General features: G+C 43.8%; 1 protein-coding gene across 1 annotated transcript in view; it reads right to left on the bottom strand.

The window, feature by feature from the left end:
• The window catches only part of LOC103538191 (cat eye syndrome critical region protein 2), a 94,641-nt gene that overhangs the window by 31,369 nt on the left and 38,173 nt on the right, over positions 1-25,099 (bottom strand). The window contains exon 2 of the mRNA XM_030444588.1: positions 12,492-12,586. The gene's annotated coding sequence lies outside the window, so the exon portion shown is untranslated. The remainder of the gene's footprint in view (positions 1-12,491; positions 12,587-25,099) is intronic.

Below are 25,099 nucleotides of genomic sequence, written 5' to 3'. Positions count from 1 at the left end.
ATACACCTAAGTCTTTCACAAAAGTGAAGAACAGCAGAGTAATTTCAGCACCTTGGCAATTACTGTTCCCTGCCCCTCACTTGCCCACCCCATAATTTGCTTCAAAAACTCAAGTTCTGGGCACTGGGACTAACCTCAAAAATACACTGAAGGGATGCTTAGAGAAGATCTCAGGGTTCTGGACCTTCCTTCCAACATGATAGCACAAAGTTAGGACAGGAGGTCCTCCAGCAGAGAGGCTGCTTAATCTCGCTAAGGAAACCTGATTTACATGGTTGCATGCCAGATAATCTACTGCCTTCCCAACTGAACTCCTCAAGTGTTCATGTTTAGGAGCGGGAAAAAATCAGCCAAGAAAATACAAAGCTGTCAGCAGCTATAATACTCCACTCCCACTCCTGGTCTTCCTTCATCTTACTTCAAGTGATCTTCTATACAATAAAAACTAGGGAAGTTGGAAGGGGAGCTGGCAGATATGCTGTATCCCACAGAGAAGCAGAATAGAAACAGCTATGGAGTGAGGCAGAGTCTCCAGGGAGGCAGAGAGAATGGAGAGCTGATGTGGGCTGTCTAGTCTAATAAGGGATCACACCACAGGAGCATGTGCTGGCTTGACAGAAGCAAGTACAGCCACTTAACCTGGGTATGACAGCTGAAGTAGGAGCGTTGCTTTGCTACCCCCCAAAAAAGGGGAGCACAAAGGGAAGCCACAAGGTCACTGCTGACGGCCACTCTCTGGAGGTTCCAGATCTGCTTGTGCAAGCTTCTCCTCACAGCCACAGCAGAAAAACTGAGCAATGAAGGAAGTTTCCAACTTGGGCTCTTTAGCACTATTAGTCCACACTCACCGACTCTCAAATGAGACGAAGATGCCCTCTTACCTTTTGTGAGCTGACATGTGCATCCTCCCACTCCTTTTCCCTCATAAAGGGATGGGGGGCAGCAAGTCCACCCCTCCAAAAGAGGATGCCAGCTGTAGAAACTGATCTCATGCAGCAGTGTGGCAAAAGGGCATGTTCTGATCTTCCCCAGCTGCCTACAGTCCATGCTTCTTCTGTGATTTGGCTTTTATCTAGCAGCCATTCTATGCATGACACAGCCGCTGCAGGTGACTTGTTTGTTATTTTGCTGAGAGAAGGCAGAAAAGCAGCAGAGATACCAGCATAGATACAGCACTGTCCTGCATTGGCCTCTTCTGAAAAGGCTCTTCTCTTAGGTTGGCAAAGGGTGGGGACAGGCAGGAGTGCTGAGATAAGTGTCTATTTGATCTTCTCTCCCCCATTCAGCCTGGATTTTACAGTGCTTTATGTTCACAAAATGCCACGGCAGTTAATCAGTGCTCTGTGACCCCTGTTAATTGGGCTATGTGAAAGAAAGGCAACACCAGCAGGAGAAATCACACATACCTGTTACTTTGAACTGTCCTGTCATTTTCCATCTCTATGCTTGCAGGAGCTCCAAGCACCCTTCTGTAAGCCAGGGCTGTTTTATTTTCAACACCATCCCCAGGACAAGCAGGAGGGGCCACAAGTGTTTCATGTTGTCATCCTACCCTTAACACCTCAAGGTATAGGGAGGGAAAACAAAGAGGCATGTTCTTGCTTCTCCTTCTGCCTGAGAAGTGACTTTTGGTGAAGCAAATACAATCTGAAAGTGCTGATGGCCCTTCTTCCACCTATGCCAAGCTGCTTCTCACTGCCTGTACCTGCCTCTCTGTTGCTCTCCTTCTCCCTCTCCACCACAATACCAGAAAGAGAAGAGCAGATACCCAGCATCCATCTCCCTGCCTCAAGAGACCAGCAGCCCTATTTAGCCAAGTAAGTCATAGAAACAAAGCAATTGGTGTGAAGATGTGAAGCACTAGAGAAAAGAGAGGCTGGATTTGCAAAGCCTGGTGGCTTATGCAGCACTTGGGAGGATGAGGAAAACACATATTGTTCACTAGATGTACACTGGGTGTGAGGGCGTACATTCAATTTTTAGGTAGGAGGAAGGACTGCTGGAATGTTTTCATTGGTTGATTGGGGAAAAGAAGAAATAAGGGTATGAGCAGCAATAAAACCAGAACAGCCAGAAACATCCCAAACAACAGCTGAAGGTGTATGGTACCAAAGGAAGAGAAAGGTCTGGAGGCAAAGAGGATGAGCAGGAGGCTGTGTACACTGCCTGGATTCAGAGAATATTAATGGGATTAAAATAAAACTTAAAACATGATGACTACCTGTTTGTCTTTCAATGCTCACTCAACCCTTCCTTCAGTGAATGTTTGTGCTCTCATAGCACGGAAGATTTTAAAGTAAAGGTATGGACAGAGAAACAGGAACCCCCTCCTTCACTGAAGCTGGAATCTGAGTGAAAACAGATGACAAATCAATGGGTTGGATAACTGGATTAAAAAGGGGAGGAAATAATTCTGCTAAAAGATTCTGAAACATCACCATGGTGAGCAGAGAGTATTGCTATATATATTTGTGAAAACTCAAATTAAGGAAGCAATAGACGAACAGAAAGGATTACTTACCTTGAATGAATGCAAAGAAGAGATAATTTGAGACAGTTTTAAAAATAAGACTTTTTCCTTAATTTTAACTGCAAAAATATGATTAATTAAATGTGATTATACTATTTGCCATGAGCATCGCTGGGTTTAATTCAGGATGACCATGTTCATACTAAAGGTGTATTTAAACACACCTGCCCAGCTTTGCCAGAATATTAACTCCACAGATACTCAGTGCTTCACTGTTTATTCAATTTTACCTTTAAGACATTATCTGGAAATCATTAAGGGCCACAACAACAAACCATTTGCTTTCAATACAACCCATGAAAACAGCAAGAGTTTTAAACAAGAGGAAACCAGCTCTGTAATCAGTTGCTAACATGCATTTTCCTACCTACCACTGTGCTGAAACACAGCTCCTGCATGGATGAAAGCAGATGATACTGCAATTGCTTTTTCTCTTCTTGCCTAAAAAGAGACCTTGATTCCTTGCTATATGTCTGAATTTGTAAAATACTGTGCATCTAAAAATACGTATGAAGCTCCAGAAAACTCCTGTCAAGACAGGTCTGCCAGATATCCTGCCTGTCTGAATGGGATGAAACCTTGAGTGTCTGTCAAGCAGTAAATAGCTTGTTTCTTAATCAGAGGTTTCCACTGGGCAGTCCATCAGTCATGGAGCAGCCAAGACGCATGTCCTCAGCAGTGCCAACCACTCTTCTGCTGCCCCAAGTAATCAGTCTGTGGAGGCAATATCAATTACTGAAGATTTACTTAGAGATGGAGGCAGAGCTGTACCAGAGTGTGGTACCAGTGCTCATGTCACTACACACTATGTCCACAGTGGAAAGGACCAAGGAAAAAAGTTATGTCACCTCAAGTGCCTATGATGAATCAATGATAGAAATGAAGCTTGGTGTCAAGGTGGCATGTGATACTGCAGGATACAAAGGAGATGTCTATGTGTATCACCGCTTGCCATGGGATGACATTGATCTTGCCCGAGGATGGGCTGGGGAAAATGGCTTTCATTAAGCGATGAATTCCCTGGCATGCTAGTGACCAGGGTCAGAGAGCTGGGGAGAACTGGAGCTCGACACAATCCCTGTCCAAGGGGATCTATAACTGGCAGCTAGAATGGCAACATGAATTTTGACCTGACAGCATGCTCAGATCAAGAGGCAAAAATCTCATAAGACCCTGAAATGCAGTGTTCTGTCAGGCTCAAGATCAGAAAATGAGTGACAGACACCACTGGCAAAGGTAGAAGGCAAAAGTTTCAGAGCCAACACTGGGGTGTGTACTGAAGGCACTGACTGGAGTATGGGCTGGTGCCAAAGGACAGGGAGATAATGGTGATGAGCTGCCACAGCAGTCAGTATTGAGCAGTATTGAGTTAGTACTGAGTACACAAGACAGAGGTGCAGGGCAGGAGAGCCAGCTGAAGGAAGAATGCACTGATCCACAGGTCACAGCTGGTCTCCTGGTGAAAAGTAAGATCACCAAGAGAAGATTAAGCAATACTTATGCCAAACTGGAGACTTTACAGGCACATCAGCAGGCAGCAGGCTTGATGACACCAACGACTTAATTGTAAATTAAGTCACTTTCTGGATGCAACAGAAAAGCAAAGAGCCTGGGTTCTCAGCAGAGCACATGCTCCCAAGGTAATAAATCTGAAACACAGCAGCTCCTAAAGTCAGGTTTTGGATTCGAGGAGCAATTCAACCTAGACATTTCTCAGCATAAATTAAGAAAAGAAGGTACCTTTCCCCCACCACAGACAGGAGGCCAGATTTGGTTAGCCTTGTAAAGGAAATTAGAAAAAGGCAGGACGGTCCCTGGGTAGGGTGAAACAAAGATCCTGAAAGTCCCTGATCAGCAGGTGAGAGCTGCTTCTCCGGTCCTCTCATGGATGGATGCCTCCCAGCACCCCTCAGGAATTCGGAGTTCTGCATTCTTCTCTGTCCAGTTCTTCCCCAAGGCTTATCAGACAGGGAGGATGGGAATCACTTATAGGCATAATGAACCCAGAGCCAAGAAATCGTCTGAAGCCTGGGGGTTTCTGCATTGCTTCTGTGTGAAGTACCTTTGGTTTTGAATAACAAAAGGCAATCTCTTGAAGGATCCGATAGAGAAGGGGAAAAAAAAAGGAATAGGTGTTAGAACCATTTATTAACTAGCCCAAGAGCTAGTTACATGGTGTTAAATGTAATAAAAAGTGTGCTCAAGAGGGGAAAAAAATACTTTGGGGGAAGCCAACTCTGTCGATCTGTTGAGGGGGAGGGGTTAGGTTTGGGTAACACTGGTGTGGAGTGAGAGACATGGTAAGATGCAGACTGCCATTCATCTCTTCATGCATGCTGGGTGTATAGCCAGTGCATACTGATCTGTCCTGAAAAAGATGTGCAGTCCATAAGGGAGGGATCTTGATGGCCACACAGACACAATGAACCGCAAGAATCGCTGCTGTGCTCTCTGCTCTTGCCACATGCTGCCTCCATGTGCACACTTTGACTCTTAAGGCAATGGAGTTTTTCCCTCCTTCCTATGTGTCTTATTCTGTGTGACTCTGACAGTCAACCATACAGGGCATGGACAACAAAAAGTCAGTCTAGACATGATGAAATGCAGATCATCAACCCATAGTAACCTCTACCTCAGGAGGAATGAACACAGCCTTTTGGATGATGCAGAATAAAGGAACGTATCTACAGCCCCTCTTTCACTTTGTGAGATGAGCTGGTATGACAGCAAGGGCTTTGGTTGGTCTGTGATGGTATTTCACTTCTCCCACCGATTACTTTCAACTGCATCTAACCAGGTTTCATTCCTGCTTGACAGTTTTCATTTTCATGCTTCTTCCTTTCTACTACTGTTATTTGATGGTGACGCTGAAGAGAAGCAGATCAACCCCTGGAGCTGGAGCCGATTAACTTAGTAAAAACATTCTGAAAGAGCAAACAGGAATGAGGCTCTCTGTGCCCCACATTCACACTGGAAGAGGACCATTACTTGCTATGCATTCCCGGCTCCAGCTTAATGCTGCATTGTTCATTCCTAGTGCCCATCAACAGAAAGCATGCTCCCAATTCATAGCCATAAGGAAACACAACAGTAATGCTGCACCACAAGCTCTTCTGATTGTTAAGGGAGTGTAGAGAGGACCTAAGGGTATAATGAGCACTGTGGGGAAGAAGATGGAGTTATTGTCTTGATGATGATGATGATGGAGAACCAGGACACATGCGCATACTATGGCACAAATCCCTATGAAACAAACTCTAATGTGCTTGCTGATGGTAGATATATATGCTGATTGAGGGACAGGAGTCCCTTCTGAGGCAAAAAATACCCAGTGTAGGGTTGCCTTAGAGCAAACAAGCTTAGCAAATTTATTATTTAGAATAAATCCTACATTTAAGTTTCTGGGCACAATGCAGAAGCCCAGGTTTAGAGATTAATAAATGTATGCTAAGGAAGCCACTTTAGGGATATGTTCCAGAACAGGTCTTTTCTAAAAAGCTTAAAACACTACAGAAAGAAACTTAGGAAGGATGGAAGGTAAAACGAGAGAAAAAAAATAGAAGTATAGGTGACTTCAGAGACTGACATGACACACAAAATTACGGTGGTGACTTAGCAGCTGGCTAGCTGCTATCCCAGCTGTTCATCTAGCTTTCTGGTACTGAAAGGCTCCAAGAAAATAATTTAAGAATTTTCCAGTATTCATCCTTGTACCAAAGATCAGTTTTTGAATCTGGCTGAGGTGCTGGGAGGTGGCTTGCAAAAGTCTCTAAAGTGAGGGTAAAGGTTTCACATGGAGAGAACTTCAACATCCTGTCCCTCTCTCTCCATCACTCTTTGTCTTCTACCTTCTAAGGACAGTGTTTTCAACTGCCTTCTCAATTTCTTTCTTCATCATTGCTTTCTTCCTTCTCTATGGAGTACTTGGTTTGCAATATCAATAACTTTAAAATACAGCTGTCCATTTCATATTTCAAACTCTTGACAGTGGCATGATGACATCATTTCAGTCTCCAAGACCCCTCACTGACTGTTCTCTATTAATCTTTTAAAGCTTAGTCACCTATTCCTCCCTGTCAATGTTTTACATAACTCCTGCTTCTCCCTAGCTATCCACTCCATTTCTCCCTCATCTGTCTGCCCTGACAATAACAGGACAGCTTTCATGCTTGCTTTTTCTTCTACCCCTTTCATTCCTTAATTTCTACCACACCTATGGAATAGCGGTTCCAGAATGTGCTAACAACTTTTCTTTAAATTCTTCTTTAAAGATTCAGTTTATCCATCTGAGACTCAAAGACATTTACTTAGCTTTATTTACACTTGAACTCTATGATTTTATTCCACTGTGCTTCTCATTAATCTCTGAATGACCGTGTTATTTTACAGCTGTAATCTCATCCTTCTTTTCCCAACACCTGCCAGCTGTCTCATTTTCACTTTTTACCCTTTAGAAGGCTCACCTTGCAAGGCTTGGCTATTATTATAATAAATATTAATATTAGATTCAAGATGAGCAATGTAGCCACTTCATCTCCCTTGCCCCCTCACAGTATCTCCTGTGCCGATGATATTGGGTCAATTCCAGAGGCCAGCCACCAATCTCCATGATGTATGCATGGCAGCACTTTTTAAAAGTCAGACTGTAAATAATGCTGATCTTGTTGATATTCACTTGGCATTCATGAATATGATCCTGAGTTAGTGAGGTGCTTTGTGGCTGGGCCACTGAAACAGTTGTTATATTCAAGGTCACGGGCAAAACTGCAAGAGCTGGTTATTAAAACTCTTTCTGAAAGGAGGTGGTGTCCAGACTGTTATGTCATGGGCTGAAGTGGTGAATAAAACCAGATTGTCTTAGCACCTGGATTTGGCTATTCCTACAGGATGGTTCACCACAATATCTGTGAGAGTAAAAAGTTGGCACTGATTTGTCAGCTCTCCCACTTGAGCTGCTGCTTTATCCCCCTAGACCAGACCCCCTAGACACAGCAGTTCTTAAAAGATACTGCTCACAAAGTCACATGCAGAAGGGTAATTTCAAGATGCTAAATGTTTTGTTGAGTTCACTTTTATCAAAGCATGAGGGCAGGGGTAAAGACAAAGTCCAGACCAAGCAGAGACAAACGTGACAAAACAAAGTGAATACTGAGAGCTATGAAAGACACTGCTCGAAAATGGGCATTCTGCCGCAATAGGTTGAAAGATTTAAGATTACCCCTTATCTCCTTCTGATGAAAGCTCAAGTAAGTGATTACAGAGCAAACATTAGACAATAAGTAGAACACAGGCATTATTCCTGACTGGTAGTCCAATAAGTAGGGGAGATGACTTACTGAGAGTACTTCTCAATGCCACAACTAAGGATATGAAAGAAATAATTAAGACAATTGTGAGGAAGAAGACTTAAGGAATATCTTCTTATTATCTATATTACAACAAACCAGGTGAAAATTACAAAGCAAAGACTCCAAGGTCAGTTTATAGATCCAGCAAGAGATTAAGGTGGGTGCAAAACATATGATCCACTTGGGAATAAAAAATTCCAATGCATTAAGGGAGAGAATAACAAGAATGAAAATAATTGAGGTTCCTAAGGAGCCAAATGCTGTTTGTGGTGCCACAGAAGTCAGTTAGATAGTTTTCAGTTACAATGATGAACCCATCTCTTGGGTTACAGAAAAATAAAAAATCTCAGGGGGCACAGGCAGGAGCAAAGACTGGTTTTGTCTCTCCTTACTTTCTGTCTCCTTTGTCCATGTTTGAAAAAATAAAAACCAAAAATAAGAAAAAGCAATTAAAGTGCTTTTCAAGAGGGAACAGCAGCACAAAAAACACCTTCCAGTGAGAAATATGATAAAGTAATTGAAACTTTCTATGCCATCACATTAGAAAAACAGCAAAAATGCAATAATAGAGAAATGAAGAATTAATTTCACCCAAAGAAATGCTCAACAGTGGGAGCTTTTCTCTGATTATTTTAGTTGAGTGTACACATCCATGTCACACCATCACTTCTTACTTAAAAGCAGCTGCAGAAGGCTCCCGCTGCAGCCACTGCCGTTAGCTGAAGCTCTGATCTTCCTGTCTTGATACAAGTCATCAAGTCACATTTCCTGCTGGAATTAAAGTGGCAGCCCCTAGGGACTATGTCGTTGCCCAATTTATATCAGAGAGCATCTGAAACAAGCACTGGCATTTTTTTCAAACCACTTAATTTTTATTTGTTATAAACACCAATTTCCATTTAAGAGTTTTCTCCCGCTCCACTTCTCAGGCATTTGTGTTTTGAAACAATTAAAAGAAGACACTGAAATTTCAATACTTGTGCACAAAAGCAAGAGATGGGAAAAATGTATAGATAAACTGACTGGCATCAAACCAAACCATGCCTATACCATTAAAATGAGCCAGGAGATCAAACAAAAAGCTACAAGGATATTAGCTCTTGCACCATTAGTACTTAGATCGTACCGATGGTATAGGAATACCATGAAGGGTATTATAAAACAACAAAAGCTGCACATGATGGCATAGACATATTTTGGGTCAGAGTGAAAAAAAAAGAGAATAGCCTGCAAATTGTCATGGCCCAGTGCTCAAACCACTCAGTGCCAGGCAAGGACAGCTACAGGGTCATTGCTAAAGAAGCTAGAAGTCAGAAATGCAGACTACCATCTTTTTTGTTCTGTGCTTCTACAGTGCTTAACACAGCAAGAACCAGGTCAGTGATGAGTGTCCCTAACAGCAATGTTATGATAAATAAGAGTTTGGAGGAGATCATGGGGCATCTTGTTAAGTAGTCTCCATAGCTAAACACAGATATCCAGAACTCAAAGAAAGAAAGTCTTAAGTTACCAGACATTCAACAGTCCTTAACCATCAAGCAGATTAAATAAAAAAAAAAAAGTCTTTCTCTTTTTATGTGATTCCTTTTTTAAAAAAAAAGGTCTGTCATAAAGAATATGAAAGCCAAGGTAAAGTTGTTCTACTTCAAAACGAAGAATCACAGAACACTACAAAAATTTAATTCTTTTTTTTTCCCAAAAGATAAAAAGCAAATCAAGCTAGAGTATGTTAAATTGTGCATTAGAAGGGCTCTCAGCTAGGTTCCTCTTCCAAAATTACTTGATAGTGCATTATAATTAGCAAAGGTATGTGACAGTTTTATACCCCTCTATGATGCGTGATTAAAGCCAGGCAACCCAGCTCCACCGCAAGTTCTGCATGCCGTCACAACAGATGTGACAAGAACTACAAGCTGCTCCCAGACAGACTGTGAGAAAGCATAGGCAGATAACATTTGGACATCAAAGAGTAAGACATGATACAAAATTAATTAAACCTCAAAACCCCTTGGAGAGGGAGGTAAACTATGTTTTATATGAGGTTACATGAAGCAGCTTGTGCTTGAGCCGCAGTGTTCCAGTGGAAGAACAAGGATGAGAACAAGCTCCAACCTCCTCCTCTGAGGTGCAACAAGGGACAAAATTTACAGCCTCAAGATTAACAGCTTACAGCCTCGGCACGAGGATGCAGAGCACAAATGACTGGAGAAATCACTGCTGTAAGGCCACTGTGATGATCTGTGAAACTGCTGATTTTTCTCATGTAAGACAAGAAAACTGCTATTTGTCTGCAACAGAAAGATATGGAGTCCTGGCCCATTGTAAAAAGCCAGATCCAAACTCCACATAAATTCTGCCTCTGACATTTGCATGTCTTTGTTTGCTGAGCATTTAAAAACATCAATTAGAAGCTTAACTTTTTACCACTAACTGGGGACAAAATGGAGACAAGAAGGGAAGCCATTCCACATCCAAGGCCTATGCCTCTTGAAATCAGGAACAGAGAGGAACAAAAAGCATTGGAAATAATTGTGTAAGGAACAAGGAGAATTTTAAGCTTTGAAAACACACATTCATTTTGGAGAAATATTCCATTGTTATTTTGTAGGCATGAAACAATCAGCACAGCAAGTTTGTTTCCGAAATGTGTATCCAAGCCAACATTTTCATTCTCATTTATCTACAGATTTCCATATTTAGATTACATCTTAATGCTTCTTTCTTCATGACATCCCCCTGCATACAGCACCTTTCTTCCTGTTTCCAGGTATCTGGCCCCAGTTTTCCTGAGGGATCCATTCAGCCATTTCCACTGCACTGCTCCTGTTGCCCTTGAGGATGAGATGTTCTGCATCTCCTCTGTAGAAATTACTTTCCTTGTTATTCCCCTACCCATGAGGCAGTCCCCTTCTAAGGGAGGTGCTATAGAAAGGGTGCAGCTGATTTCACCTTCAGGCACCTCACACTGTCCCCACCACGACCATTTGGGTGAGGTGCAAGTGTTCACAACCACCAGGTGACTTGGCACTCCAACATTTCTTATGGCACCTCTCCTACAGGAACAGACACAGAGCAACAGCTTCATAGGTACCTACCCATGCTGCATGCCCACCCTGACCAGGCTGCACAAAACCACCAGCTCTTTCTTCTGTCATGATGTTAACTCCTTGAAGCTTTTGCAGCTCAAAGTTAACCAAAGCACAGGCACAAAGTGAGACCTACTTGTAACTACACATTGCTGAGCTGCCAGGTGCACCACGTAAATGTGCATGACCAGGAACTGACCTGTGATTTACCCCTGAAATCTTAAGTTAAAATAGTTGAGAAAGGGGAGAGAACTAAACAGTGCAATTGTTAAGTGGACACTCTTAGATCTGGAGAGTTTAGGAAAACCAGCAATGCTGATTTTTAGAAATTAATGAAAGACAAATCTCCCACTGCTTCTGGAGGAGCTGGTTAAGGTGGGCAAAACATTTAAGCCACTTTTTGGTGTTTCTGGTATGACGATACAAACTTGCTGCATTTTTATAAGCAAGTTTATATAGCTCTGTGGCTATTTTGATGGAAGAAGTATAGACGCTTGCAGTCCTTTACAATCAAGATTCTAACCACATTCCTTTAATTCAGAGACAGTAAATGCAGCACAGATGCCCAGTTCAGGTCCCAGTATCCACTTATGCTGAATGTCAACCCGGCAGTGCAAGAGAACCTACTTAACTGGCACTATAAAAAAATAAGTTATACAATCATGTGAACACAATCAATTAATAAAAAATAGAGCTTTCAGTGCAAACACCTGCGGTTGCACCAATGTACCAGCCTAGGAGGATTGCTTACCACATCTTCTAAGCAACTGCAGATGCTGCCAAGCTGTCTGTGACTCCGCAGTTATGCTTTGCTATTAACGTGATTCACAGAAGAACAAATAAAACACACTGCAACAAGCCTTCATCATCACTAGGAGCACATTTCACTGTGTGAGTGGTAATCCTTCAACTAATAATATTCTACAGATGTCTCAGTTTGGGAGGCTACTGTGGTGGACACTAACAAAGTGTCTCTTGATGTTGAAACATCCAGAGAGCATGTCAAAACACTTTCCAACACCCCACAACTGAACAGATTCCAGTGCTTCTCTTATTTCCAATAAAATAATTACCATTGTCCCTCTGTAAAGCAATGGGATCTTCCGTGTAAGTGAGGTGGCTGCAGAGCAGCGAGTTTTATTCTATACAATGCATATAAAATGTTGAACACATATGTGATGATTTAAAGACTGACTGTGATATCACTAATTTGACCAAATAGAGTGCAGAGTGTAACAGCAGATGTGAATGTTCACTGTATGGTCTAATGCTACAGCAGAGCATCAAACAGATCTGTAGGGGATCTGAACAAAGAAGTTTGCTTAACACTGGGCCTGTAAAACTAAAAACCTGCAACTCAGCCCAAGAAGAGCTAGAATTCCCTTCCACTTGATGAAGCGTCTGGCCTGATTGCTGGTGGCTGCCGATCACAGCCATGTCATCACCCTAAAACCATGAAACATCCCCATGAGAGTGTTAATTAGCTCTCCTTGCAAAGTGCTTAAGCCATGGAGCAAAGTTACTCACGTGATGTCTCTGCGCTGATAGCAACCTTGAAGAAGGCAGGCGATCAGGTCGCTGATAAACTCCACATCATCTCTGTGAAGAGCAGCTTCCAGTTCCTAATAAGCAGAAAAAGAGAAGGGTAAAAAAAAAACTAAAAATCCAACCATCAAAATAATTTCTTAAAATTTACTGCTGGATGATCAGGACCAAGAAGACTCATACAGCCTCAAGTATGTGTAGAGCCGCAGAGCATATACTGGGTAAGCCAACCTCCCCCATCATTAAAAATACTGCTTCTACTACCCATTTGTTGCAAAAGTTTATGGGAAGACCTTGAAAAGCTTTTACAGAATGTCACTTTCCAGGCAGAAGACAAATGCTTTTGTCTATAAAATAAAGAAATAGGGTTCAGTGAGGTTGAGCTACTACAGCCTCATAAGAAACCAATAATTTCTCCCATGTTCAGCTGATGGACAGGAATCAACAGTTTCGTTTTCCTGTTTTGCTTTCCACTTGCTAAGGATGGTGAGTTCATTTAAAAGATGTGCTCAGAAAGTGTGGGCCTAAAAGCCACTTACACAGAGAAGCTGCAGTTTTAGATGGACAGCCAAAAACGGCTGAAAGCTAGCAATCAAATGCTTCAAAGAAAAGCAGGCATTTTGATTATTTAACTTGTTTCTCTTCAGTTTTGGTTTTTAATTTCCCCTCCAGTAAGAGAGAAAAAAAGGATGGAGGGTTTTCAGAACTCATGGCCCCTTGGTGAAGGGGTTGGAGAGTATCCTGGCTTATTTCAGCATGATGGAGTTCATGTAAAGGTAGGGATACAGGAACCGATCCAAAAAATGGATGAAGTTCTGATATGTAGTTACTATGCATTTTGCATAAGTTGTTAGAAATATCTGTTTTTCAGCTAGCAATTTCAAGCTCTGTTCTCAAAATATTACTAGTTTAACTACAATTGTATTTATATGACAGAAAATAACAGCTAAGAAAAATCCACTTGCTGTAAGACATCATCAGTAGTATATAGCACTTAACAAGATTTAATACAGATAAACAACATAGGCATAAAAAGCTATTATTTTGGGGTTTCAGAGTAAATAATGGATTGAATACAAATTCCTAGTTAAATGTTACTCAACAGACTGATACACAAATGGCTAAGCTAATGGCTACAGAATAAAGGTTAATGGCCAGAGAATAAAGGATAAACGTTTTGGCACTTACCCAATAAAGAGGAGAAAGTGCTTTTTTATTAGACCGCAGTGGCTGCAGTAATAAAATTATTCATAACAGATTGCAGATTAAAGACCGCTTGTAAGATTTTTTATTGGAAATGTATTAATGGCATATTTTCATTATCAACACTGCTCTTATTTGCCTCTTATGAAACATCCAGTGCTTCACAGGTGAAAGCCTGACACCTGCCCTCTGAAGCATGTGTTAAATGCATATATATGTGGAAACTCGAGGAAAGGAAAGGACAGTGGACAGCCAAAGCCTGATATAGCATCCCTGCTGCAGAGCTAGGGAAAGTCCCAAGAATCTCTGTTCTGGCTTCTAGACAACTGCCCTACTTTATGACCAGTTAATACAAAAACTGCAGTTGCTGCTTGCCATCCCTTGAAGACAGTGATATTATTGTCAGATAAAGAGTAATCCCATGGTATAAACAGCAATTACTGAGTGAATTCACTTGGTAAGTGGTAAGTATTTTGAAGGTGTTAAATTATTTTATTTATAAATTACTTAAGTGGACACCTGCTTTCTAATGAAATATACCTGAGAAAGGGGAAAAAAACTAACATATGTGATATGCTAAAACATCCCAGATGTAAACTTGCAGCCTGTGAAAAATGGTAAGTTAGGACACAGAAAAAAGGGTGCGGGGGGGAATAAGTCTCCTGGATGCTCCCCCCTCAGTCAGCCTCTCCCTGATCTGCATACACTTGTGCACTAAAGCTGTCAGTCAGCAGTCTGCTTCTGCTAGGATGTGACAGCCTTTTGTATGAAGGAGCATTTAAATTGCTTCCCGTGAGCCTTTTCAGCCTGCTGTTTGACCAGCACTCCTTAACCAGTCGCCAGAACCAGCACAGATAGCCCCTCTATCTGCAACCATTGTTTTCCAGGCCTTGGAGTGACCTTTACATTTTGGGAGCTGGCAGGTCAGCGGGGGAGCTGGGGGACATTCCTTGGGCACTGGGCAAAGTGCTGTCTCCTGGACAGGGACTCATCAGTCTTTCCCAAAACACCTGGCTGGGAGTTCCCCCCTTCCCTTACTGCCTCCTCTCTCCCAAGGAGCTGCTTCTTGTCCCTCCCTTCATAGTGGGTCCAGAGCAGATTTAGGAACCTGACTTGGATGCGAACGGATTTTTGCAGACATTTGCTACAGGCACCGGGCACGCAGACCCACAAGGAGATGGGTGCAGAGTCCTGGCACCACGCTGGGCTCTGACACAAGTCAGGAGTAAAGAGCTCACAGCACGGAGCTAACTAAGGTTCCTCATTAGCAGCTGTGAGGCTGTCAGAGCCTCCAGAAAGGTGCTTGCACCCTGCTCCACAATGCCTTGGGTGCTGCCCGGAGCTCAGCCTGGTCCCTACTGACCGACACGTCCTTTGCAAGTAGGTTATGGTAAAGGCACAGTCCAAGCATTACTAGATTATTTGTCTTGGGAAAAGATACTGATGTTGTCATATAAAGCTTTTGTCTACTTCTTTTTTCTCTTCCTGTCCCCCCACCCAACCCCACCCCTCACTCCCCCGTGGCGCTGCTTGTGATTGGGTCTGTTGCCCCTGGTTATTTGAATGTCACAATTTTCTATATCGCTGTATTCTGTTTGTCTGCCCCCAAACTCCTGAATCCTGGGCTTTTTCAACAAGCCCAGAATGCTGTGGGAATGCCAGGGACCAGGACCATACAAAGGAAATCTTAGTACAGTGAACAAAAAGTTGGGTTTCACCTTATGCAAAAAACCCAGACCCTTGGGTTTTCTCCTAATGCTTCCACCCACTTTTTTTCAGGAGGAGAAATAAACCTTGTGTTTTTTTTTCAAGCCCTCCCTTCCAACAAGGGAGGGCCAGAAAACCGGCAATAATGTTCAAGTGGTAAATTTGAGCAGAGGTGGCCCAAGTGATCCGAGGGAATCCTAGGAGGAAGAGGCCACCAAAACCCCCATTGGGTCCTGAGGACAAATCCTAGCGCATCCCTGCGATCCTCCAGCCTGGCCAGGGCGAGTGGCTGGGCTTCCTCCCAGCCACCATCCCATCCCCTCCCCCCCCCACGCCCCCTTTCTCCTCCAACCCTTTTGTTTTTCCCCTTTTCTCTTTGAGCACTGAGCTGTGAGCACAGAAATATGAACCTTGCCAAAATGCTTTGGGGACAGCACAGAGAGGAAACAGAAGAGGCAGCAAATCAGCAGAGGAAGGAGGGGACACACACACACACACACACACACACACACACACATCTCCTCCTCCTCCTCCTGTAGCTGGAGTGAGCAACAGAGAGGAGAAAAGCAGGATTCTCCCCCTCTCCAGCTGGCGTCACACCTCATTAGGGAAAAGACTGTTTAACATCTCTCCCTCCCCCCAGCTCGGGACTAAATCCCCCTGGAGTCAGGCAAGGGCTGTCGGGAAGAGGTGGCCGCTGGAGCCAGGGTGACAACTTCTCCCGGGAATCGCTGCCCAGAAGCAGGGTTACCCAGGGTGGGCAAGAGGGCACCAACCCGGCCCCCCCAGCATCCTCGCTGACAGGGGTGGGCTGGGGGGAGGAGGACCTGCTGACCCACAACTGCCTGCCCGCCCCATGCCAAACACTCTGGCAGGTACAGTGAACCCCACCAGTGTGCTGCTGGCCAAGGGATGAGTCGAAAACCCAAATACATGCTTCTGTGAGCATGTGTTAAACCACAATATCATAGAATCGTAGAATGGGTTGGGTTGGAAGAGATCATAAGGATCATCCAGTTCCAAACCAACCTGCCATGGGCAAGGACACCTCCCACTAGACCCGGTTGCTCAAAGCCCCATCCAACCTGGCCTTGGACACTTCCAGGGTTGGGACACCCACAACTTCTCTGGGCAGCCTGTTCCAATGTCTCACCACCCTCACAGCAAATAATTTCTTCCTAATATCACCTGTGGTTTGTTGCAATTGCCACTTCAGTTTGCTAGACAGCACACAAGTGCTGTGACCTCTGGACTTGTGGTGACCCAAGCCCTGTAATGCCTGAAATACACTCCCTTTTGGCATCTGCCCATGCTTTGGAGAGGGAAGATGATCAGTTTCTCAGGGAAAAGTAAACAAATGAGCCCACAAACATGACATCAGTGACACCACTGTCACCACCACCAGTGCAGAGGTGACAGTGGGGGCTGCTGCATGCACTGGCTTTTTGAACTGTGGAAAACAGTGGGGCAGATCACAGTTCCTTGCAAGCTGTCTTCACAGAGGGTCACACTGCAAAGTTCTGGACCCTTGCTTCTGAAGACAGGCCCCTCCAGGGCTCCAGGGAAGCCAACATGTGTAGGACCCTGGTGTGAGCTTGCCTAGTGCTGAGGGACAGGTCTGCAGTTTAAAGGTTTCCTCCCTTGAGCTGAATCATCTATAACCAAATCTGATGTATATAACCAGTTTAAGCACAGATAAGCCTTGTCCAAGTTAGCCATCAGTTTAAAAACCCCAATCCCTTCAGCTCTATTTCCATACCATTGCCGTTATCAGCTTTCCATTGCGATGTTCCCCAGTGACTCAACAGGCTTAGGCAGAGGCTTTGGGAGATCACTGAAAGCTACCAGTGGGCTGTGCTGAGCCAGCCCCAGCCCATGTGCTGAACTTTTCAATGCTGTCACTAAATCTAGTAGGGACGTTTTCTCCCCCTTACAGACCATTAATGACAACAGGTACCTGGGCAAGAGTTAGGTGAATTCATGCAAAAGAGTAGTGTCTAGAACTGGGCAGGAAGCAAAGAATGGTTTGGGTTGAAAGGGACCTTCAAGATAATAACCCCCCTTTGTGGGCAGAAACACCTCCCGCTACAGCAAGTAGCACAAAGCCCTGGACTTGAAGACTTCCAGAGAGGGGGCATCCACAGCTTCTCTGGGCAACCTGTGTCAGTGTCTCAACACCCTCACAGTAAAGAATTTCTTCCTAATGTCTAAACTAAGACTACCCTCTTCCAGTTTAAAACCATTACCCTTTGTTATATTGCTACATGACCTTGTAAAATGTCCCTTCTCTCCACCTCTTCCATAGGTCTCCTTCAGGTACTGGAAAGCCTCAATAAGGTCTCCCTGAAGCCTTCTTTTCACCAGGTTGAGAGATTGCAAGAAAATCACAGGTTTGAAATACCTCCAGCAAGCACCCTCTATCCCTGTGTGTCCTGAAGCCAGTGTGCCTGCCTCACATCTCTGACTAGAAGCTCTTGCTGTCCTCCCCACTAAAAAGCCATCCATCCTTAGCAGCAGTGACAATGCAGGTACTTGGGGAGGGACCACTGCTCCCACCTACACATTCCAGATAGGATAGTGTGGCTCTCCTTCTGGCTGCAGAGCACACCCATCTGATTCAACCAAGGAGCAACAGAAGGGCAATGCAATGAACAGAGGGACACGGTCCCAGAGCTGAGGTGACAGGATCCAGCTACACCAGGAGCCAGTTGCTCTGCCAACCCCCACAACTCAGCTTGTTGGCCTAATGGGGCATTCAGCCCCTCAGACATACTCAGCAGGACTGAAAAAACTGTGCCACCCACAGCCACTCTACTTTCTGCAACCCAGGGCCATGCCCTCCCTGCCTGTGATTGCTGCCATTACAAGAGAATTGTTTTCAAAACATGAAACCCCCCAAGACTGCCCATCTCTGCATGACAAATCAGGACAGTATCATAGAGAGTTAGGGGAATTCCTAGGGCCACAATAATCTGGAAGTGCAAACAGCAGTGGGTTTAGATGGCTGCTATGAAGTCAGAAAGAAGTTATGGCTCCCGATCCTGATGGAGTCTCCCATCTCATAATTCTAAGTAGCTAACAGGAGACATCACCTGTTGTTATCCAAGTCTGCAGATGGATGTGCCTCTCCCAGATTCTCCAGTCCAGCAGGAGCATGCACACTACCCTTCCTCTATATGATGCTCCAAGGCTTTATGGCTTTCTAAGCCAGAAGGGCCCCCCAGCTTCTCCATTCTGCCTTTCCACCCCAGGAAGAATGATTGCCAAAGGCCTCCCTGTGGTCCTGGTATTGGAGACCAAGTCAGCATCTCTCCTCAAGGAAAAAACATCATCTAAACCTCACCTCTTGGGGACCATGAATGAAGGGGAAGCTGAGCTGGCCTTCTGCAGTAGCTTCAGGGGTGTGAGGTGAACAGGCTTAATGGCACATGGCTATCTGACTGGTGTGGGAGGGGGTAAGGGATGAAAAGGAAAGTTGAGAGAGGAGAAAAGCTACCTTGTGACAATCAGAAAAGGGATATCATTTGGGAAGGGTGAAAAAGCAGAACCAGCAAAGGTATTCCCTTTCCCCATTTCTTCAGGTACCCCCTTAAATGTCTGTAAGTGCCTTCTGAGGTCTCTACCTCCCTCAGCTTTCTGTGAGCAGCCTTTGAAGGCTATTTCAAGCATGTTGTAAATAGGGGCATAATGTTACTCTAGGGCTAAGCAGAGGTGTGAGATGACAGCTTTGTATGAGGGAGATAGTTATAAACAGAAGGCCCAGGAGAATTTGTCATATTGCCTCCACATTTCAGCTGTTTGCAAAGAACAAATTCCACATGCTCCCTACTGGTGCCAGCACCACAACAGATAACCCTCAGCCCTCCTCTCCTCCAGCAGCTCCACTCAGCTATGAAATGCTGTATTCTGCAAAGTTCAGCCCAAGCAAGTTTGCAAATGCAAACTCTTTCCAGTGCTGATGGACATTCTTGATCAGGCTAGAATTTTCTAGGCTTGGTTTATAGGCATAAGCTGGTTTTGTCCTCCTTTAGCCTCTCTATATGGATGCTTTAAAATCTCTAAGACCACCATGCTATCTATATGCCACCTATTTGACTCACCAGAACAGTTGTGGCTTCTTGTTCTATGTCCATGTTAACCTGCTGCCTGATCTCTCCTCTGGGACAGGGAACCTCTCCCCTGTTTGCACAGCATGCTGCTGCTTGCTTTCCAACTGGAATTTTTCTCTGCTGTGTAATAAAAATAAATACAAGCAGCTCATGCTGGGTGGCTAAACTGTACTGAAAAGAGATTTCAGACCGCTCAGTCCAGTCTCCTTTATGGCCCATAGCAGTGTACTAGTGCTAATAAAGCTTTCCTCTTCTCCTAGCTGATCTTGCCTGCAGTGCAAGTGGTTTCAGAAAAAAAACCCAACTCCATTTGTTATGAAGTTTATGCATTGTCAGCACCTAAAAGATGTAAATCTGCTGCTCATTTCTTCTTTCCCTTGCAAAGTACCTTTTCAGATGGACAGGTTACACCTGAAGCTATGGAGTAGCAAGTGATTAGGTTTTGTTTAATAGTTAGGCATTAGTACTTTATGTCTCAAGAGCAGCTTTCATCCTAGAGCATCAAAGCATTTCAAGAACATTCAGTAAAGCTTTGCAGCACCTGTGAGGGAAGGGGAGGCAAACACCCACATGCAGAGCAATTTTACAGATGGAGAAACTAACACAAGCCCCAGCATCCTTACCAGGGGCACACTTCACTCAGTGGTGAGATTGGGAAAGAACCCATAAGGCTTGACACTTGATGCCACTGCCATCATCTTTCTTTTTTAATTTTTTCTCAGGAGTTTTATTAGCAGCCAAAGCATTTGGTGATCATGCAATTTCCCCTAAAGGATCATTTCTCCCTTTCAAAATAATCCCCTCTTCCTTCAGAGAAAATTATCTATACCATTTACCATAAACCATATGCTGGCTGAGGGGCAAGCATCACACTGGGCACTGAGCTGGCTTTACATGGGAGAGAGACAGAAATTTCAGCCTCAGCAGAACTGATGGTCTACTGCTTGTGGTTTGTAGACCTCTTGCAGACCCTGTGGAAGATTTCCAAGAGGACTGCAAAGGGCAATTAAGAAAAACAAGCATAACACCAGTTTGCTTAAATTTTTATTTAGGGGTCCATGCCTTTAAGGAAAAAAAACCAAAAGCAAACACCCACCAAAAAATCCCCCAAAACAAAACACCCTACAAAGTGGCTGATCACTAATGGTCAAGCAACAAGTTCATCTTCTTTAGCTGATAACAACCTCCAAGCACAAAAGTATGAAAGGAAAGACAGCCTACTTGAATTGCATCCTGTTTTCCTCACCCTCAGAAAGGTATCTTTTATTGTTGCTTAGAAAGGTTCTCTCCCAATAGCTGTGCTTGTGTGGAGTCTCAGATGTATTGAGATTGTTAAACTACTTGTAGATTGTGCTAGCTTTTGGGGTTTTTTTTACTGGAAAGACACGCTGAGGAAAGTGATGATCAGACAGGTAGAGATTGGGACAATTCTGAAGCTAACCCATAACACCATTTGATTACATACTATTAAGCTCTCCAAGTCCCATACCTTGGTGGTGAAACCAACCCAACTCCAAACTCTCCACAAATACTGGATTTAAGCACTTCCAGCAACCAAAGACTAAAAAATTAGCTACTTTTTTACACAGCACCATGGGTGAGCAAAACCCTGTCAGTGGGGAACAGCGTCAACACAGCTGTACCTGCTCTTGACGTTAGTTCTGGAAACAACACCACAGGGTTAGCTTTGGTCCCTCCCCAGACAATTTGGCTGCATGATAAATAAAGAACAGCTGATCCTGCCGTGTCACCATCTCCTGTGGTAAGAGGCTTCCTGGGTACCTAGTGGGAGTTCTGCTAAGCTTTTAAGCCCATTGGCAATGTGGGGAACAGTCTGTAGCTCCAAAGCAAGAGGCTCGAAGTAATAATCCGATTTCAAAGCTCCTCCTCCTCTCCAACCAAAGGCAGCAAGGGAGGATGAGATCAGACTGTAGATGCTCTTCATTTTAGGTCTGGCCATTGCTCTCATCTGCTCAGCATGAGCACAGGGAAAGGAAAGGATGAGCGCCAAAATCTGGAATGGATTGCTTGGCTAAAGTTTCTGCAAAGATTTCAAGACTTACTGGGAAAACACATTTTTTAAAGGGGATTTTAGCCACTCTTAATATATCCAGGCTGGTCCATCTAATCCAGCCACCACTTTTCTAGTTCATGCACCGGCCAAAACTCCTGGGGGATTTATTCCCTGCCATCATGCACTGCTGATGCAACATGGCATGCAAGCTGTGCAGCTGGTTTGCACTCACACCATGAAACTTCTCCAGTAACAGCAATGAGCTGTGCTCTGGCATTTATGTTACTCCCCCCTCCAGGATGTTATTAGCTGCCAGCTGACAAGAAAGCCATGAAAAACCCCACAACTATCTTTCTGGGCATAAAAATAAACAGAAAGCACAGATCAACCCTTAAGGGCTCATGTGATTCCCTTGCTACCCCCCTTCTGCCCCTCAAACAGAAACGATGAGCTGGCTTTTGAATGGAAGAAGAAAGGTTCCTGCTCACCCTTGCCTGAAAAAGGGGGATGAAACGGTAAAATATATTAAGATAAAAAAGGGTTGTAAAGCTTGGCTTTTTCCTTTTAATCTGATCTCCACAACCAGCCATTCTTCTGCCTCCCCTTCGGATGCCTCGGGGAGTGCAGCCCACAGTGTACCCACAAACAAACCCTGGCTGGCTGCTCAGCAGGGAGATCAGCCTTAAAGTGCTACCAGCGTTAAGAACTCTTCCTCCTCCCTCCGGGTCAGACAAAAGGAAAAGCCACCGAGAGAGCCCTTAGCCACACACAGGTACCCCACAGATTTCTACCACCACGCATGGCCAAGATGAATGGCGCGTGAATTCCACTTCAGTGCTACATTGAAATCCAAGTTACAGCATTTTATTTTATTTTTTTTAAATTACTTATTTAATAAAGAAGAATATGCAAAAAAGCCCTACCCTGAAATAGCTGTCTACCAGGTATCAACCCTGACGATGTAGCCAGCCAGCTACGCAGATGCATAAACTGCCTGTTTGCAACACGCTTAGTATCATGCCTAAGAGTAAGTTTTAAAAATACACGTCTGTCCCTGGCATAACACTTTGTGGAACCATAATGAACAGATCAATCTCATACTCTGAGATAACTGTCTGCACTACTCCGGATAGCCAAAAGCATCACCTTGCTTATCTGTCAGACTCCCTGAGCTTATTCCAAAATGTATACAGTCCAGACATACTTCAATACAAAAATTAATGACTTTTGTACAATTTTTTTATTAGTGTAAGAAACAAAGATGCTCCTACCCTAATGAGAGATATATGCACTAGGGGTTAGGCTTGTCACAGGAAATGGTGTTTCAAGCCTGTCAAACATTGTAATTCCTTACACAGCTCTGGCTTCATAACGCATATCGTTGCAGGTTCCTATGTCAGAATAAATACAAGGTACTTCTTCCAGTACTTACACTCTACCTTCAGCCCTGTCCAAAAAATCTGTAGTTCATTTGACATGTAGACCCCCCCCCCCCGAGCTTTTAAAGGATGGTTGGGGCTAGGAGCCTCCACTCTTCCCCCCATCCCCTGTCACAGCTATCATGTCTTCCTTGGCTGTCTTCTTGATTCCATTGGGAATCCTCAGCAATGGGACTTCCTCAGCTGTCCTGCTGAAGCCACAGACCTGCCCTGCTCTGCTGAGCCATCATCTTCTGCAGGATGGTGGTAAAACCCAAACAAGATCCAACAGGGCTGCCTGGTGACCAAGGCATCCACTTTTGGGGCTAGGATCATCTGAGAGATGAGCTTGGAGCCCCACAGGAATCCTTGTTCCCCTTCCTGCAGCTGGGGAATGACAGAGGGGAGAACGGTCTGCTCAGAAAAAAACACATAAATTTGGAAGTCCCAGGGTTTTTAGGCAATTGAGTAATGCATATAATTTCAGGAGTTTCTTGTGACATACAGAAAGTAACTTGACATTTGCAGAAGTGTCACTGATGCCACTGTCCTGACTGAGGCCCCTCAGCAGGAGGTGGCCATGAGCCACCACCTCTGCCCATGTCTGGAAGGAGCTCAGCTCACATGTGTGTTTCCCAAGGAAAATGATACAGAGGCCCTTGTGTGCTCAGGAGATGGATGCTCTGTATTTTACTCCACATCTGGCACATCTTGCTCCATAAAAAAGGTGATGGAGTGCTTGCAGCTCTCCTTCCAGAGAACAGGATGAATATCTTCTTCAACACATATGCCATACAGGAATTCTCCTCTAGCTTAATGTCATCTTTATAGCCAATAAATCTGCAGATTGCTACAAACACTTGGCTATTTATGCAATAACAGTTATATGTGCCAGAAGCACAAATTATTATTATTAACGTTAATTGTTATTATTATGGTGCTCATAAATGTTAATGCTAACTACACTGTTAAAACACTTATTATAAATGGCACTGTAATTTGAGAAAAGGGCAGTAAACTGTTGCCCAGACAAAGAAGAAACCAGGTCTACTGCTGTAAAACTTATTCTACAGACACTATTTGGAGTACTTTTTTCTCCTAAATTCCATTCTTCTGTCCAGAAAAATAAAAAGAACACCAAAAAAACCACAAAACCAAAACACACAGAAAACCCAGACTTGTTTCATTACTTTTCAAAAAATGAGGCAAAGATCTCTACATCTTCTAAACTGGAATAGCCATCTCTGTTTCTGCAATTCAGCGCAGAAGTGACAACACTGGATTATCCAAAGATCTGTACAAAATGCTTTGGTTGGATGAAATAGCTGATCTGCCTGAAGTGGGGGGGGGAAAAAAAAAAGGTAACAGATATTTATATAACCAGCTTGTAAAAGTGTTATTAGTGTTATACGGGATCAGGAAAGCCCAAGCTTTTATTCTCACTTCATGCATTCAGTGATGAGAGGTAAATCTCTGTCCATCTCTTCCTCCTCCCCCACTCTCCCCAAGTTAGATATCTTCAGCCAACTCTGTAAAACACTTGCAATCTTTGAGTAAAAGAAAGGCTGAGGTTAATGTACTGCTACTTCTCTAACATTCAGGCACTGTGTTCTTCCTTGATAACAGAAGAAAACTGGAAAAAAATTCCTCTGCCTTTCAGATAAGGTAGCTTGAAGACTCAGGGGTAAACTCTAAAGTTCATCATTTTAGTTTGAAAGGACATTTCCAGTCACTGGCTACTGGAATTCAGATCTTCAGATCTCGACTGAGTGATAAAAAGCAATAAAAACAGAAGAGCTTTGCCAGAAGGTATGTCTTTCTTTCAAGGAAGGAATGGGAACATTAGCCATTATGTACATTAACTAAGGATTGCAAAAATAAGTGGACCTTGTTTTTCGTTATCTGCAACTGGATGTCTCTGGAAATCTTTCCTCAGGAGTGCAGTTTTGCTCCTCCTTTCTCACAAAGGACAGAGGCAAATCCAAGCAGGAGAAAAATTAAACTGGCGGCAATGGACCTTGAAGGTCTGACAGTGACCTGCAGCACTGAGGTCTTTGAAACTGTTTTCATTTGCCAGAACATAAATTAGATTCCTTACTAGGTATGGCACCCGGGTTAATGGGAGCTTTATAAAGCCGT

Source organism: Calypte anna, chromosome 1, assembly GCF_003957555.1.
Source record: "Calypte anna isolate BGI_N300 chromosome 1, bCalAnn1_v1.p, whole genome shotgun sequence".
Classification (NCBI taxonomy): Eukaryota; Metazoa; Chordata; class Aves; order Apodiformes; family Trochilidae; genus Calypte; species Calypte anna.
Note: the sequence above shows the minus strand (reverse complement) of the source record. Positions and strands in the feature narration are given on the sequence as shown.